The 15,761-nt window shown below is 40.5% G+C and overlaps 1 long non-coding RNA gene across 1 annotated transcript in view; it reads left to right on the forward strand.

Annotated features, from left to right (window-relative positions):
* Positions 1–6,108: 6,108 nt before the first annotated feature.
* The window catches only part of LOC128637959 (uncharacterized), a 167,440-nt gene continuing 157,787 nt past the window's right edge, over positions 6,109–15,761 (forward strand). The window contains exon 1 of the long non-coding RNA XR_008399021.1: positions 6,109–6,141. This is a non-coding gene — a long non-coding RNA (uncharacterized LOC128637959). The remainder of the gene's footprint in view (positions 6,142–15,761) is intronic.

Genomic DNA, 15,761 nt, shown 5'->3' on the forward strand with positions numbered 1-15,761 from the left:
CAGACCATTGGGCAGTCAAGGGTTAAGTGGTTCATAAATGATTTTGCCTGTTTGTAGACTTTAGTTATTTATTTAGCGATTTTGAGAGCAAATTGCTTCAAGATTGTAATGTCATATAATCATTAGATTTGCACAATGCAATAACACTAACTGAGTTATATAAATGTAATTAAATTACCGGAGCCTGATGGATCTGATACATAGTAATATGCTCTTGAACATGTAATTGTCATATTTATTAGATTTCCCAACGTGTTTCTTAGAGATGGGATTATTCTTTACAAAATGTTATTGGTTTATGTTTGAGTGCTGGCTAAAAGAAGCTCAGATTGGGATATAGTTACATTTTACAGGAAAACATTAATTTATACATAAATACTGGAGATTTTAGTCTTGAGCTATTTGTTTCACATCAAGGTACCCTGATTTCTTAATGGTTCCTTAAATTTGCTCTTAAACATTTGTTGAACCTAAATCAAAATCATTTAAAGGGCAAATAAAGTAATGCATTAATTAAAGGGACATTAAACACTTTGAGATGGTAATATAAAATGATAAATCGTATATAAATAAAGTCTGCAATATACTTTATTAATTATTAATTTTTTTGTCTCCTTTTTCCTTTAATTCCATTCTGAAATGGTGAGCTTTTCAGTTCCTGTTGAAAGTGCAGAACACTGTTATATTCTACACAGCCATTGGCTGCACACTCTAGTGACCTATTTATAACTGTCTCTAATTGGCCACAGCAGAGAAGGTAACCTAAGTTACAACATGGCAGCTCCCATTGTTTTATAGACACTAAAACTTTACAATTATTTTGTCACTATTTAAACAGGTAATCAAACTTTGAAAAAATACATCTACGTGTTATTCTCAGACTAATATTTTCTTTGAATGCATCATTATATCTAGCATTTATTTAGTGTTAAATGTCCCTTTAACTATAGGACTGTATTACAAGGAACCATTTAAAGGGATCGAAAAGTAAAAATAAAACTTGCATGAATCAGATAGAGCATGTCATTTTTAAAGAATACACACATCCTACACTAGTGGGAGCTAGCAGCTGATTGGTGCCTGCATACATTTGTCTCTTGTGATTTGCTAGCTAGATGGGGGATATTTATCAAAGCCTCAACTATGCTGCATTTGTCGGCACCAATACGCTCGCCTTACATCGCGGCCGCGGACCTGAATACGCTTTCCATATTTATAAAAAAAAAACGGCAAAAAGACGCGCACCAAGTATGGGGTGATAAGCATCGGACTGTTGTTAACTAGCAGTCATCAATCTCGCTGCTATTCGGCTTTTTCCCAACTTTATTTATATCCTGTCACTAAACGCCGCCACTATAATAAAATGTTTAACATCTATCCCACCGCTCCCGGACCCCATTGTAACTTAAATAAAGTTAATAACCCTTATCCCGCCACTCCCGGACCCTGCTGCAACTTTAATAAAGTTATTAACCCCTATCCTGCCGCTCCCGGACCCCGCCGCCACTAAATAAATGTATTAACCCCTATTCTGCCGCTCCCGGACCCCGCCGCCACCTAAATAATTCATATTAACCCCTAAACCTCTGGCCTCTTACATCACTACCATTAACTAAACCTATTAACCCCTAAACCGCCAACCCCCACATCGCCATAAACTAAAATAAGCTATTAACCCCTAAACCTAACAACCCGCTAACTTTTCATTAAAATTACAACATCCCTATCTTATAATAAATTAAAACTTACCTTTAGAATCAAAATAAACTATATTAAACTTTTAATTAACCTACCCTAACTATTATACTAAAATTACATTAAACTAGCAATTAAATTAACTATTTTACATATTAAAAAACCCTAACCCTAATCAAATTATTTAAATCTACTATTAAAAATGACTAAATTACTAAAAAAAAACACTGTTACAAAAACAAACAAGCACTAAGTTACAAAAACAAACAAACCCCAGTATCAAAAATAAAAATGAATTACACCTAATTTAAAAGCCCTATCAAAATAAAAAAGCCCCCCCAAAATAAAAAAACCCCCAGCCTACAATAAACTACAAATGGCCCTTAAAAGGGCCTTTTGTGGGGCATTGCCCCAAAGAAATCAGCTCTTTTACCTGTAAAAAAAAATACAACCCCCCAACAGTAAAACCCACCACCACCCCCCTAAATAAAAAGCCTATCTAAAAAAACCTAAGCTCCCCATTGCCCTGAAAAGGGCATTTGTATGGGCATTGCCCTTAAAAGGGCATTTAGCTCTTTTACATGACCCTATTCTAAAACTAAAACCCACCCAAAAAAACCTTAAATAAACCTAACACTTACCCCCCGACGATCCACTTACAGTTTTTGAAGTTTCGCTTGAAGGATCCATCCAGCCGGCAAGAAGTCTTCATTCGGGTGGCAAGAAGTCTTCATCCGGGCGGCCTCGTCTATATTCATCTATCCGGCGAAGTCTTCATCCATGCGGCCTCTTCTATCTTCATCCATGCGGCGCAAAGCGGGTCCATCCTGAAGACATCCTGCCCGGAGCTCCTCCGTAAACTGGAACTTGAATGCAAGTGACGTCATCCAAGATGACGTCCCTTGCATTCCTATTGGCTGAAAGGTTCCAATCAACCAATAGGATTAGAGCTGCTAAAATCATATTGGCTGTTCCAATTAGCCAATAGGATTTGAGCAACTATCATCCTATTGACTGTTCCAATCAATAGGCGGAATAGGGGTTAATAACTTTATTTAGTGGCGGCGGGATCGGGGAGCAGCTGGATAGGAGTTAATACATTAATTTAGTTGCGGTGGTGTCGAGGAGTGGTGGACTAGGAGTTAATAATTTTATTTAGGTTGCGGCGATGTGAGGCGGCAGATTAGGGGTGTTTAGACTCTGGGCTTATGTTAGGGTGTTAGGTGTAAACATAACTGGTTTTCTACCATAGAAATCAATGGGATATCTGGCAGCATCGAACATAAGCTTTCGCTGCTTTCAGGCTCCCATTGATTCCTATGGCATACGCGGCCTCCAGGGTGGCGGATTGAAAACCAGGTACGTTGGGCCGGAATAGCCGCGAGCGTACCCGTTAAATATTTGATAACTTTGAAAAAGTGTCAAATAGTGCCGAATGTGTATTCGGATTATCTGTAATGACGTAACCATCGATCTGTGTTGGATTGAGACCGGCGGATCGTATGTTACGTCACAAATTTCATATTTTGCCGGTCTGTAGGCTTTGATAACTAGGTCGAATCAAGCTCGCCACAATTACGCTGCGGAATTCCAGCGTATTTGCGGTTGACGGCTTGATAAATATCCCCCGATGTGTTCAGCTAGCTGCCAGTAGTGTAATGCTGTTCCTTCAGCAAATGATAACAAGAGAATGAAGCAAGTTTGATCATATAAGTAAACTGGAAAGTTGTTTAAAATTGTATGTTCTATCCAAATCATGAAATAAATGTTGGGGTTTCCTTTCCCATTAAACTATTTATGTTTGTTGATTCATATTTTATATGAAACTTACTTGCAACCTCCAGTCTGCTCCATTCATGTCCCTTTTATTTCAAAACAAAAGGGCATATTTTCCTATTCCCTGTGCGAGGACCATCATGAGAGAAGACTTAGGCGATTGGCTATTTGTCCTAATGGTAGAGCCGCCTCTGCTCATGGTAGAGAGACACAGTGCACTCTCTTCCTCAAGTTATCTGGAGTGTACCACCTTTGAAAATAATCACTGCACAAGCACTGAAGCCTCTGATTGGATGTAGTTCCCGCAGTCTAATTTGTAGTGTTATTTACTAGTGCCCACCTACATACTGCAGACTCAGTATTTTAGAAACAAATTAAGATAATTATCCTAACAATGAGTAAATAGGGTTAAATGGGAATAGGTAGGCTGTATAGGGCTAATCAGAAGAATATATAGCTTAGCAAGAGTATGTAGGGGTTTATATGACTATAACGGCTTACCATCAGTATACAGGACTCAGCATATATGGTTGTCAAGAGTATATAGGTCTGACCTTGCCTGGTCAGGTTTTACCAGGCGTATATAGGCCTTACTAAAAGTATATTTGTTTTTTCAGAATTATAAACCATTGACCATTAGAACATAGGGTTTAGCAGGAGTATATAGAACTGACGTTGAGTACCTAGGGTTTATCACAAGTATATAAGATTGGCCATGAGTATTTATGGTTTATCAGGAGTATATAAATAAATGCATATGAGTACATAGGGTTTTATTAGGAGTATATAGGAATACAGATGATTATATAGGGTTTATCAGAAGTATAAAGGACTGACGTTGAGTGCATATATATTTTACTATGAGTATAAAGGACTAACCATGAGTACATAGGGTTTATCAGAGTTTATATGATTGTTCATGAGTTCATAGATTTTATCAGGAATATATAAGATTGGCCATGAGTACAATAGGTTTTTGACGAGTATATAGGAATACAAATGAGTGCATAGGGATTATTAGGAGTATATAGGAATACAGATGATTATGGAGGGTTTATCAGGAGTATATAGGACTGACCTTAGGTGCATATAGTTTACTATGAGTATAAAGGACAAGCCATGGGTACATAGGGTTTTTCAGGAGAATATAGGACTGACCGTGAGTGCATATAATTTACCATAACCATAAAGAACTGACCATGAGTATATAGGGTTTATCAGGAGTATATATGATTGGCCATGAATACATAGATTTTATTAGGAATATATAAGATTGGCCATGAGTACAAAGGGTTTATAAAGAGTATATTGGAATGCAGATGAGTACATAGGGACTATTAGGAGTATATAGGAATCCACATAAGTACATTGGGTTTATCTGGGGCATATAGGACTGACCATACGTTCATATGGTTTAGGAGTATATAAAGCTATCTCAGCTTGTTTCCAAATATCATCTACCCATGTAATAAAGTTCTACAAATCTATGTTGCTTTCAAGCTCTCCAAATAAGTCAAGAGCACATGTCCTTTTTCAAGTGGTTTAGAGATTGGTGTGAATTCCAGAGCTATAAATATTATTATCTACATCTCATTGTAGTTGGGACGTCAAAACTCCAGCAGCACATCCATCAAATACATCACCAGTCATACGTGCTGATTCGCCTTGTGTGTGTAAACATTAAAAAGTTATTTTTGTGTGAATATTTATATGCCATGCACTATCTGCACCTTCATATAAGGTATGATTGCCTGGTTGTACCAAGAAGTTTGCATTTCTTTGTTTATAAATGGATGTTCAAGTGTAGATGGACATACATAATATTTTTTCTGGCATTGCAATAGGATATTTAAATATGTTTTATTTAAGAATAGGAAACTAGTTGAATTATATAATGTCCCTGCTAGAAAATAATGTAGATGTCATTTGATCTAGTAGGACAATGAGAGTACATGGTTAAAAAGGAGCCGTAAATACGAAACCCAGGAATAAGCAGTAGAAAAAGCGATAAGTATCACTGTCCTCAACCCTTGATGTATGAAACTGAGGAAGCTACTAAATTATTGTGAACCTTAACCTTATGATATTGAGTAGACTGTTGAAGTAATTAGAAATTGAGTAGGTGAGTACCAGAGATAGGGCTGTTGTCTTTGTCCTATTGCATTTCAAGAGGACTTTCATTAGACATAAAACATTGACAACCCGTAATATAATGACAAATTTAGGAGTCATGTTGCTAGGCAGCTTGTATAGAAAATTATGGGCTTGGGTTAGCTTATGGTGACCTACCTTGTCCATTGAAACTCATGTGACAAATGTAAATTAGTTACAGTTTCATTCACAAAATCATGAGCAACAAGTTATTGAGTGAACTGCTTTTAAGAGTACTCAGTGATAGTAAAGGCATAGAATAATGTAATGTAGAGATGAACAATGGGTTGCTGGGGCCAATTGGGAGATGCAAGTCAAAATGGGCAATAGTAATTAAGCCAGGATAGAACTGCCAACAGTTTGGTGCTAAGGATGGTTGAGTGGATGATGAGTGACAATAGGTTGGATGGTAAGTGAGTGTCAGTGAGAAGGAGGGGAATTAGCTATGCTGGGTAGCAGGGGCGTGATAATGGCCAGGAAGTTACTGAAAGAAGCTAGCAAGCAAGTTAGTGACAACAGGTGAGGAGGCTAAGGCTAAGTCAGGTTGAGTGGTCATTCAGTGACAATTGGCATTGAGTTACATAGGTGCTTTGGGTGACAGATCAATGACAGGTGACAGGGGGAAAGTGAGGCAGGTTAAGTGCGGGGCAAGTAAATGACAACAAGAAGGAGGTTATTTAGGTAGGTTGGGGGCAGGTGAGTGTTGACAAGCAGTGGGTGTTTTAAGTTTAGTGACTACGGCAGGTTGAGTGAAAATTCTCTGAGCTAAAATGAAGCGAGTTAGATGTTGAGTGAGTGACGACCATCAGGGGTTGATTGAGGTAGGTTAGGGGGCAAGTGACAATGAACAGGTGGAAGTGAGACAGTTAGAGCAACGGGTTTGTAAAAATAGGCATGGGTGAGTTTGGTTGGCAAGTGATAGGTTTAAAGGAGGCACCAAAACATTGCCAATTGAGGTGCACTTTTAAGATTCTGATGTTGGAAATGTGTTTTTTGCCTGCGAGAATTAGCATGTTCCAAACATTTTTGTGAGTGAGTTATGTTCCATAACATGGTGTGAAAGAACTGAAGGAGCTTGTAAAGTATTGCACAATAGGAAGATGTTTGTTTTACAGATGCATTGGATTTGTCAAAACTTGTTTAACAAATTATTTAAAAGAGAAGACTTTTAAATATAAAAACTTGGACATCAATTTATTTAGTTTTATTTATGTATGTATGTGTGTTATGTAAATACTTTCTACATGGAGTTTGTCTTCATTTTCTATCATATTGAATTTGAAATTGTTACACTTTATTTAGATTCATTTATGATTGTTTGTATATTATTGTACTGTATTGTAGGACTGCTGTAGGTCATTTTCCTTTTTTATGATTAATAGGTTGACTTACATAAATACTAAATATTTATTTGTTTATTTTATTGTTTTATATCAGCTCTGCAGACTTATTATTATTGAATTACTTATTAATTATGTATTTTAATTAAACATGTTTATATATTTGTTCCACTTATCTTATATTAATATTTTGATCATGCTGAGTTATTTTTTTTATTCTTTATTTGATTTTGGAAAAAATATTATTATTTATTGTGAAGTTCTCTGCTGGCAATTGCATAATAATTAGAAGCTTTAGGCAGATTAATGACAATGAGTAGAAATGGCTTGTTGGGTGACTGTAGGCAGGAGGTTACTGAGGGAGGCTGGTTGGCATGTAAGTGACAAAGGGCAGGGGTAATTAAGGTAGGTTGGGTTGCAAGTGAGTAATAGGGAGTACAGGGGGAATGTGAGGTGTTGAGTAGGTAAGGGACACTGTTCGGGTTGGTGACTGAAAGAGGTGCTTGACAGGTAAGAGGATTGGAATGGATGTCAAGATCTTTTCAGTTCAGGTGCACTTCCAGGATCAGGGTGTTGGGAGTTTGGCTGTTGCCTAGGATACTGTACTTATTATATACTGGGTATTTTTCAATGTTAGTTACCTTCAATAGCATGACATTACATGCTAGGTGACAGGTGAATGATGATGAAAAATAGAGTACTGAGTAAGGTTTAGAGTCAGATGAGTGACAATGGGTGGTTGGGTGACTGAGAGATCTTGTGTGGCAGATGGATGACTGTGGGCAGGGTGGTGACTGAGAAAGGCCTGGTTGCAGGGGAATGGGTGGTATGTGAGAGACAATGTGAAGGGGGTGACAAAGGTAGGTTGGGTGGTATGTGAGAGACAATGGGAAGGGGGTGACAAAGGTAGATTGGGTGATATGTGAGAGACAATGGGAAGGGGGTGACTGGGGTATGCTGTGTGGTATGTGAGAGACAATGGGCAGGGAGTGACTGGGGTAGGTTTTGTGGTATATGAGACAATAGGGAGGGGGTAACTCGGTAGGTTTGGTGGTATCTGAGAGACAATGGGCAGGGAGGGACTGGGGTAGGTTGGGTGGTATCTGAGAGGCAATGTGAAGGGGGTGACAAAGGTAGGTTGGGTGGTATGTCAGAGACAATGGGCAGGGAGTGACTGGGTTAGGTTGGGTGGTATGTGCGAGGCAATGGGCTGGGAATGACTGGGGTTGGTTGGGTGGTATGTGAGAGACAATGGGCAGGGAGTGACTGGGGTAGGTTGGGTGGTTTGTGAGAGACAATGGGAAGGGGGTGAAAAAGGTAGGTTGGGTGGTATGTGAGAGACAATGGGTAGGGAGTGACTGGGGTAGGTTGGGTGGTATGTGAGAGACAATGGGAAGGGGGTGACTGAGGTAGGTTAGGTGGTATGTGAGAGACAATGGGCAGGGAGTGATTGGGGTAGGTTGGGTGGTATGTGAGAGACAATGGGAAGGGGTGACAAAGATAGGTTGGGTGGTATGTGAGAGACAATGGAAAGGGGGTGACTGGGGTAGGTTGGGTGGTATGTGAGAGACAATGGGAAGGGGGTGACAGAGATAGGTTGGGTGGTATGTGAGATACAATGGGAAGGGGGTGACTGGGGTAGGTTGGGTGGTATGTGAGAGACAATGAGCAAGGAGTGACTGGGGTAGTTTGGGTAGTATGTGAGAGACAATGGGAAGGGGGTGACAGAGGTAGGTTGGGTGGTATGTGAGAGACAATGGGCAGGGAGTGACTGGGGTAAGTGAGTGGTATGTCAGAGACAATGGGAAGGGGGTGACTGGGGTAGGTTGGCTGGTATGTGAGAGACAATGGGAAGGCAGTGACTGGGGTAGGTTGAGTGGTATGTGAGAGACAATGGGCAGGGAGTGACTGGAGTAGGTTGGGTGGTATGTGAGAGACAATGGGAAGGGGTGACACAGGTAGGTTGGGTGGTATGTGAGAGACAATGGGCAGGGAGTGCCTGGGGTAGGTTGGGTGGTAAGTGAGAGACAATGGGCAGGGAGTGACTGGGGTAGGTTGGGTGGTATGTGAGAGATAATGGGAAGGTGACAGAGATAGGTTGGGTGGTATGTGAGAGACAATGGGAAGGGGTTTACAGAGTTGGTTGGTTGGTATGTGAGAGACAATGGCAAGGGGGTGACAGAGGTAGGTTGGGTGGTATGTGAGAGACAATAGGAAGGGGGTGATAGAGGTAGGTTGGGTGGTATGTGAGAAACAATGGGAAGGGGGTGACAGAGGTAGGTTGGGTGGAATGTAAGAGACAATGAGCAGGGAGTGACTGGGGTAGGTTCGGTGGTATGTGAGAGACAATAAGCAGGGAGTGACTGGGGTAAGTTGAGTGGTATGTGAGAGACAATGAGCAAGGGGTGACTGAAGTAGGTTGGGAGGCAACTGAGTGGCAATAGGGGGTTAGATGTTGGCTGAGGTAGGTTGGGTGGTAAGTGAGTGGCAATAAGCAAATGGTGAATGTGGGAAGTTTTGCAGGTAAAGGGTAGTGCCTGTTAGTAAGGCCATAAAGAGAGCCGGGCCGGTTATCATTGTATTTTCATTTACGTATTATATCCCGCAATCAGAATTCAACTAAGCCAAATGTTTCTGGACATATTTGTTATAAAGATCCCCCAGTGCTTTCCAAACTGTGTGTCGGGACACACTAGTGTGTGGGCAGCAGTGTGTAGGTGTGTCCCTGCTTCAGCACAATTTTTTTTAAATGTATTTATTTTTTTGGTTTCTGAATTTCGCCTGCCTGCTACGCATATCACATGGTTGACACATGATTGATACCTTGTGGGTCACAGATCATCTTAACCAATTGGCGCAGCTCAGTGGGAACTGAAACTATTCCCATTGGCGGCTTTGGCGGCACATTGGCTCCTGACTGCACGTGTAGTCTGCTTAATTGGCTCGTGACTGCATGTGTAGTCATTGAGTGGGACAGCAGTGTGTTTGCAGCGTGGGCAGTAATCAATCGGACTCACCGAGCTCTGAGGGCGGCAGCTTAAATGCTGAGCAGAAGTCAGTGGGGGGTTTTTGTGCAACTAGCTCCTAGTAGTGCATTGCTACTCCTGTTCTTGATATATGGATAGGAAGTGGAAGCTTAAGAAATGCTTGATGATGAAATGCGAGTGTCTTTATCTAATATTCCACCAAATATTCAGAAACTGTGTTCCTCCCATCAACCTCATACATCCCATTAAAATAGTAAGTAGCTATTGGTGTTATTAAACTTTTTTTTAATTCCTGCACATACATACTGTTACTTGTAAATATCATTATTATATAATTTATGTATGTGTCTCTCTCTTAAAACAAATTAGTTTAACCTCCTGTTTGCTAGTACAACTGAATTAATTACTGTGTCGCGAAATTATATAGGTCTAAATAGTGTGTCACCAACATGAAAAGTTTGGAAAGCTCTGCCCTGTCACAAGTTAGTAGAAAATTGTATTCCATCTGCACGTGCCTTTCGTGCTAATGTTTGCATAAAGGATCCTGTTTACTTAATACGAGTCCCCGGTCAGAATAGAAGATGCTAAATTTATCACCAACTGAGATTCTTCACATTTTTCTGGCTTGTGCAGACAAGAGAACACTCTATGGTGTATTACTAAATACATCACTCTTTTATTTCTGTGATCAACGTTCTACCTATTCTGTAGTAGAACTCATCTGGAGGTTTTAAAAAATCAACACAATGTGTAAAATTCCACTAAACTCAACTAAAGCAGCTTTAAAGTGACATCAAACTCATTCCACGTATCAGCAATAAATCTGTGTATTATAAAATATATCATATAAAATAAGTTAAAGGGACACTAAACCCATTATTTTTCTTTTATGATTCAGATAGAGCAGCAATTTTAAGCGACTTTCTAATTTTATTTTATAATCTCAAACTGTTTATTGTCCCTTTAACAGCTGCCAGGAAGTATTTTCCTATTGACAGGAAATGAAATGTTGCATTGTCCTCATTTAGGAAGCAATATTTGTGATATTTGCGCCCCACTTTGTAATACCAGCGCACGCAAATGTGCGCTGGTATTACAAGTTAGGTGCAATGCAAATGCAACCTTGCATTGCACGGAAGAATTGTGCTCCCATTGTATTGTGCAATGGGAGCCTTTTTCTGATGCCGTCATACATGGCACAGAAACTAAGCACAGCCGCAGCGAAAGGGGTAAGTTGCGCAGCAATGGGCAGCAAAGTGTAAATATATGTATATGCTTATATACATAAATATTTATGTGTTAATATGTGTATATTGACATATTAATTCACAAATATATATGTATATTAGCATATACATATATATTTACAGGGATAAGACAGTTCCCATAGACCACAATGTAAAGACAGTTTTCAGTGCCGTTTTTTTTCTATCACCACACACCCGCCAACTTGAACCCCTTAAAACTGCCTCCTGCTGTTTTTTTTAAAGGGACAGTCTACACCAGAATTTTTATTGTTTAAAAAGATAGATAATCCCTTTATTACTTATTCCTCAGTTTTGCATAACCAACACAGTTATATTAATATACTTTTAACCGCTGTGATTACCTTGTATCTAAGCCTCCATGTGCGTGAGCACAATTGTATCTATGTGACACACATGAACTAATGCCCTCTAGTAGTGAAAAACTGACAAAATGCATTCAGAGAAGAGGTGGCCTTCAAGTGCTAAGAAATTAGCATATGAGCCTACCTAGGTTTAGCTTTTAACTATGAATACCAAGAGAACAAAGCAAAATTGGTAATAAAAGTAAATTGGAACGTTGCTTAAAATGACATGTGCTATCTAAATCATGAAAGTTTATTTTGCACTAGACTGTCCCTTTAATAAAAAAATAAAAAAAGATGCTACATTTTTTTTTATTCTAAAGGGCACACTACACTACATTTTGTGGGAAATTGGAGCAAATTTAAAGCATAAACCAGAGTTCTGACCTTTGGTTAATTTTTTGAGTGCTAATTGCTACTTTGAGATGCAGTACCAATAACCAACCACTTGTAAAAATGGCTGGTGATTTATTGCGCCTCCGTAAATGGGCGAATTTGCCCGTTTGCAGGCGTGCAATAAATTAGTGCTCTGCTTGTAATCTGGCCCCTAACGTATAGGGATAGTTTTGGGCAATGAATGCATTTAACAAGTGATACATAAATGGCTTATTACAGGGTTATTAGGAAACTCCACACAATGCATTGGAATTCTTAAATGGGATGGGGCTTCATGTTATTTTGGGGTATTTTCTTCATTTAAAGGGACATAAAACCCAATTTTTTTCTTTCATGATTCAGATAGAACATATCATTTTAAACAACTTTTCAATTTACTTCTATTATTAATTTTGTTTTATTCGCTTGGTATCCTTTATTGAAGAAGCAGCAATGCGCTACTGGGAATAAACTGAACACATCAGTAAGCCAATGGAGAGGCTTATATGTACAGCCACCAATCGGCAACTAGCTCCCAGTTCTTGAGCCAACCTAAGTATATTTTTCAGCAAAAGATACCAAGAGTACAGAGCAAATTAGATAATAAAAATAATTGGATAGTTGGTTAAAATTGCATGTTCTATCTGAATAATAAAGGTTAATATTGTATGTTTCATATACGTTACAGGAAACACAGACTATTAATGGTCTACAAGTACAGTATGATATAAGCAGAATCACATTATTCATAGCTCCATAAACTGAAACGATGCTATTTAGCCATGGAAACGTCTGTTGTGCTACTTTTATCACTCTCAAGGCTACTGAGAAACATTACAAGAATTTCTGGAAAAGCCACAAAGTGCTAATGTTTGAGCCTCGTATCCTGTTTATTCTCTCCGTTAATGGCTAACGTCGCAGACGTTTGTTCAAAAGATGCTGTTTAGGAAGGAAGGTTGGGGTGGCTGCTGGTTTCAGAACAATTCAAGTAATAAAAATTGTCAGAATTCCAAAGAAAAGGCCCCAAACCACCAATACAACAGGGAAAAGGGGCGGTGCCCAGGTCACATGTGTCAATGACCACAATAATACCATTTTTTTTAATTCGTTTTTTTATTTTGCTCTGTCCAGGACATTGAAAGTGGGAAAAAATGGGGATTTAAACAAAAGAGAGTAAAAAAAAAAAAATTAAACAATATGCATTTAGTTCAATTTAGTTTTGGCAGCAAATTGTGTTAAATGGTGGATATTTATAAATCACGGAGCATATATCTGACACTTATTACCTTTTACATCTATAAATGATGTCAGTGCTAAAGTATGTTGAGTAAATACTATACAGATATTAATTAATAATCATATCCAGGGCTCCTGCAGTCACTCTCAACCTTTTACCCAACTCAAAAGTCTGACCTTGCAGCCCTCAGCCATATTACCCACATCAGATCACAATCCTGGCATTGCATCCACTTAGATTCCCACATTAGATCAGACTCCTGGCCCTGCATCCCCTATGTCAGTTACATTACACACATTAGATCAGATGCCTGGCCCTGCATCCCCTATGTCAGTTACATTACACGCATTAGATCAGACTCCTGGCCCTGCAGTCCTTATGTTAGTCCCATTCCACACATCAGATCAGACATCTGAGCCCTGCAGTCCTTATGTTAGTCCCATTCCGCACATCAGATCAGACACCTGAGCCCTGCAGTCCTTATGTTAGTCCCATTCCGCACATCAGATCAGACACCTGAGCCCTGCAGTCCTTATGTTAGTCCCATTCCACACATCAGATCAGACACCTGAGCCCTGCAGTCCTTATGTTAGTCCCATTGCACTCATCAGATCAGGCACCTGAGGCCTGCAGTCCTTGAAGCCCATTTATCAAGCTCCGAATGGCCACGAGTCTGCAGGGGGCGGCGTTGCACCAGCAGCTCACAAGAGCTGCTGGTGCAATGCTGAATACGGAGAGCGAATTGCTCTCCGCATTCAGTGATGTTTGTCGGACCTGATCCGCACTGTCAGATCAGGTCCGACAGATATTTCATAAATAGGCCTCCTTATGTTAGTCCCATTCCACTAATCATATCAGACGCTTGACCCCTGCAGTCCTTATGTTAGTCCCATTCCACACATCAGATCAGACGCCTGAGCCCTGCAGTCCATATGTTAGTCCCATTCCACTAATCAGATCAGATGCTTGAGCCCTGCAGTCCTTATGTTAGTCCCATTCCCCACATCAGATCAGACGCCAGAGCCCTGCAGTCCATATGTTAGTCCCATTCCACACATCAGATCAGACGCCTGAGCCCTGCAGTCCTTATGTTAGTCCCATTCCACACATCAGATCAGACACCTGAGCCCTGCAGTCCTTATGTTAGTCCCATTCCGCACATCAGATCAGACACCTGAGCCCTGCAGTCCTTATGTTAGTCCCATTCCACACATCAGATCAGACACCTGAGCCCTGCAGTCCTTATGTTAGTCCCATTGCACTCATCAGATCAGGCACCTGAGGCCTGCAGTCCTTGAAGCCCATTTATCAAGCTCCGAATGGCCACGAGTCTGCAGGGGGCGGCGTTGCACCAGCAGCTCACAAGAGCTGCTGGTGCAATGCTGAATACGGAGAGCGAATTGCTCTCCGCATTCAGTGATGTTTGTCGGACCTGATCCGCACTGTCAGATCAGGTCCGACAGATATTTCATAAATAGGCCTCCTTATGTTAGTCCCATTCCACTAATCAGATCAGACGCTTGACCCCTGCAGTCCTTATGTTAGTCCCATTCCACACATCAGATCAGACGCCTGAGCCCTGCAGTCCATATGTTAGTCCCATTCCACTAATCAGATCAGACGCTTGAGCCCTGCAGTCCTTATGTTAGTCCCATTCCCCACATCAGATCAGATGCCAGAGCCCTGCTGTCCATATGTTAGTCCCATTCCACACATCAGATCAGACGCCTGAGCCCTGCAGTCCTTATGTTAGTCCCATTCCACACATCAGATCAGACGCCTGAGCCCTGCAGTCCATATGTTAGTCCCATTCCACACATCAGATCAGACGCCTGAGCCCTGCAGTCCTTATGTTAGTCCCATTCCACACATCAGATCAGACGCCTGAGCCCTGCAGTCCATATCTTAGTCCCATTCCACACATCAGATCAGACGCCTGAGCCCTGCAGTCCATATCTTAGTCCCATTCCACACATCAGATCAGACGCCTGAGCCCTGCAGTCCATATGTTAGTCCCATTCCACACATCAGATCAGACGCCTGAGCCCTGCAGTCCATATCTTAGTCCCATTCCACACATCAGATCAGACGCCTGAGCTCTGCAGTCCCATTGTCAGCCATATTACCTACATCAGGTCACTATCCTGGCCTTGTAGTCTTTTTGACACCACATATCTACATAAAATTGGACCCCTGGCCTTTAATCAAATTACACCCTTAGCCCTGCATTCTATCTATCAGTCTCATTCCATTGCACTAATCACTAATATTTACAGGGAAAGAAACATTGAGGATCATTATTTGACAGTATTTAGTTATCTGGCCAGTAAATACTATAACAGTGCACTCAAATCGGAGATAAATCCTCCTGAAATTCTGTAAGGAAGCTAATTCCAAGGAAAATAGAAACCAAATAATTTAATAAAATTCATAAATTTGTGTAACCCTGTCTGACCCTGCTTTGTACCCTGAGGTTGTAGCAAAAATCCTGAGCCTTAGGGTTGAATCATAAAAGTATCCAGGACTGGAAATGAATCTCCACCAATGTTGCCCCCCCCCCCCCCTTGACATAAAGCCTAGAGCCTTCAACA

This window comes from Bombina bombina, chromosome 8 (genome assembly GCF_027579735.1).
Source record: "Bombina bombina isolate aBomBom1 chromosome 8, aBomBom1.pri, whole genome shotgun sequence".
Lineage (NCBI taxonomy): Eukaryota > Metazoa > Chordata > Amphibia > Anura > Bombinatoridae > Bombina > Bombina bombina.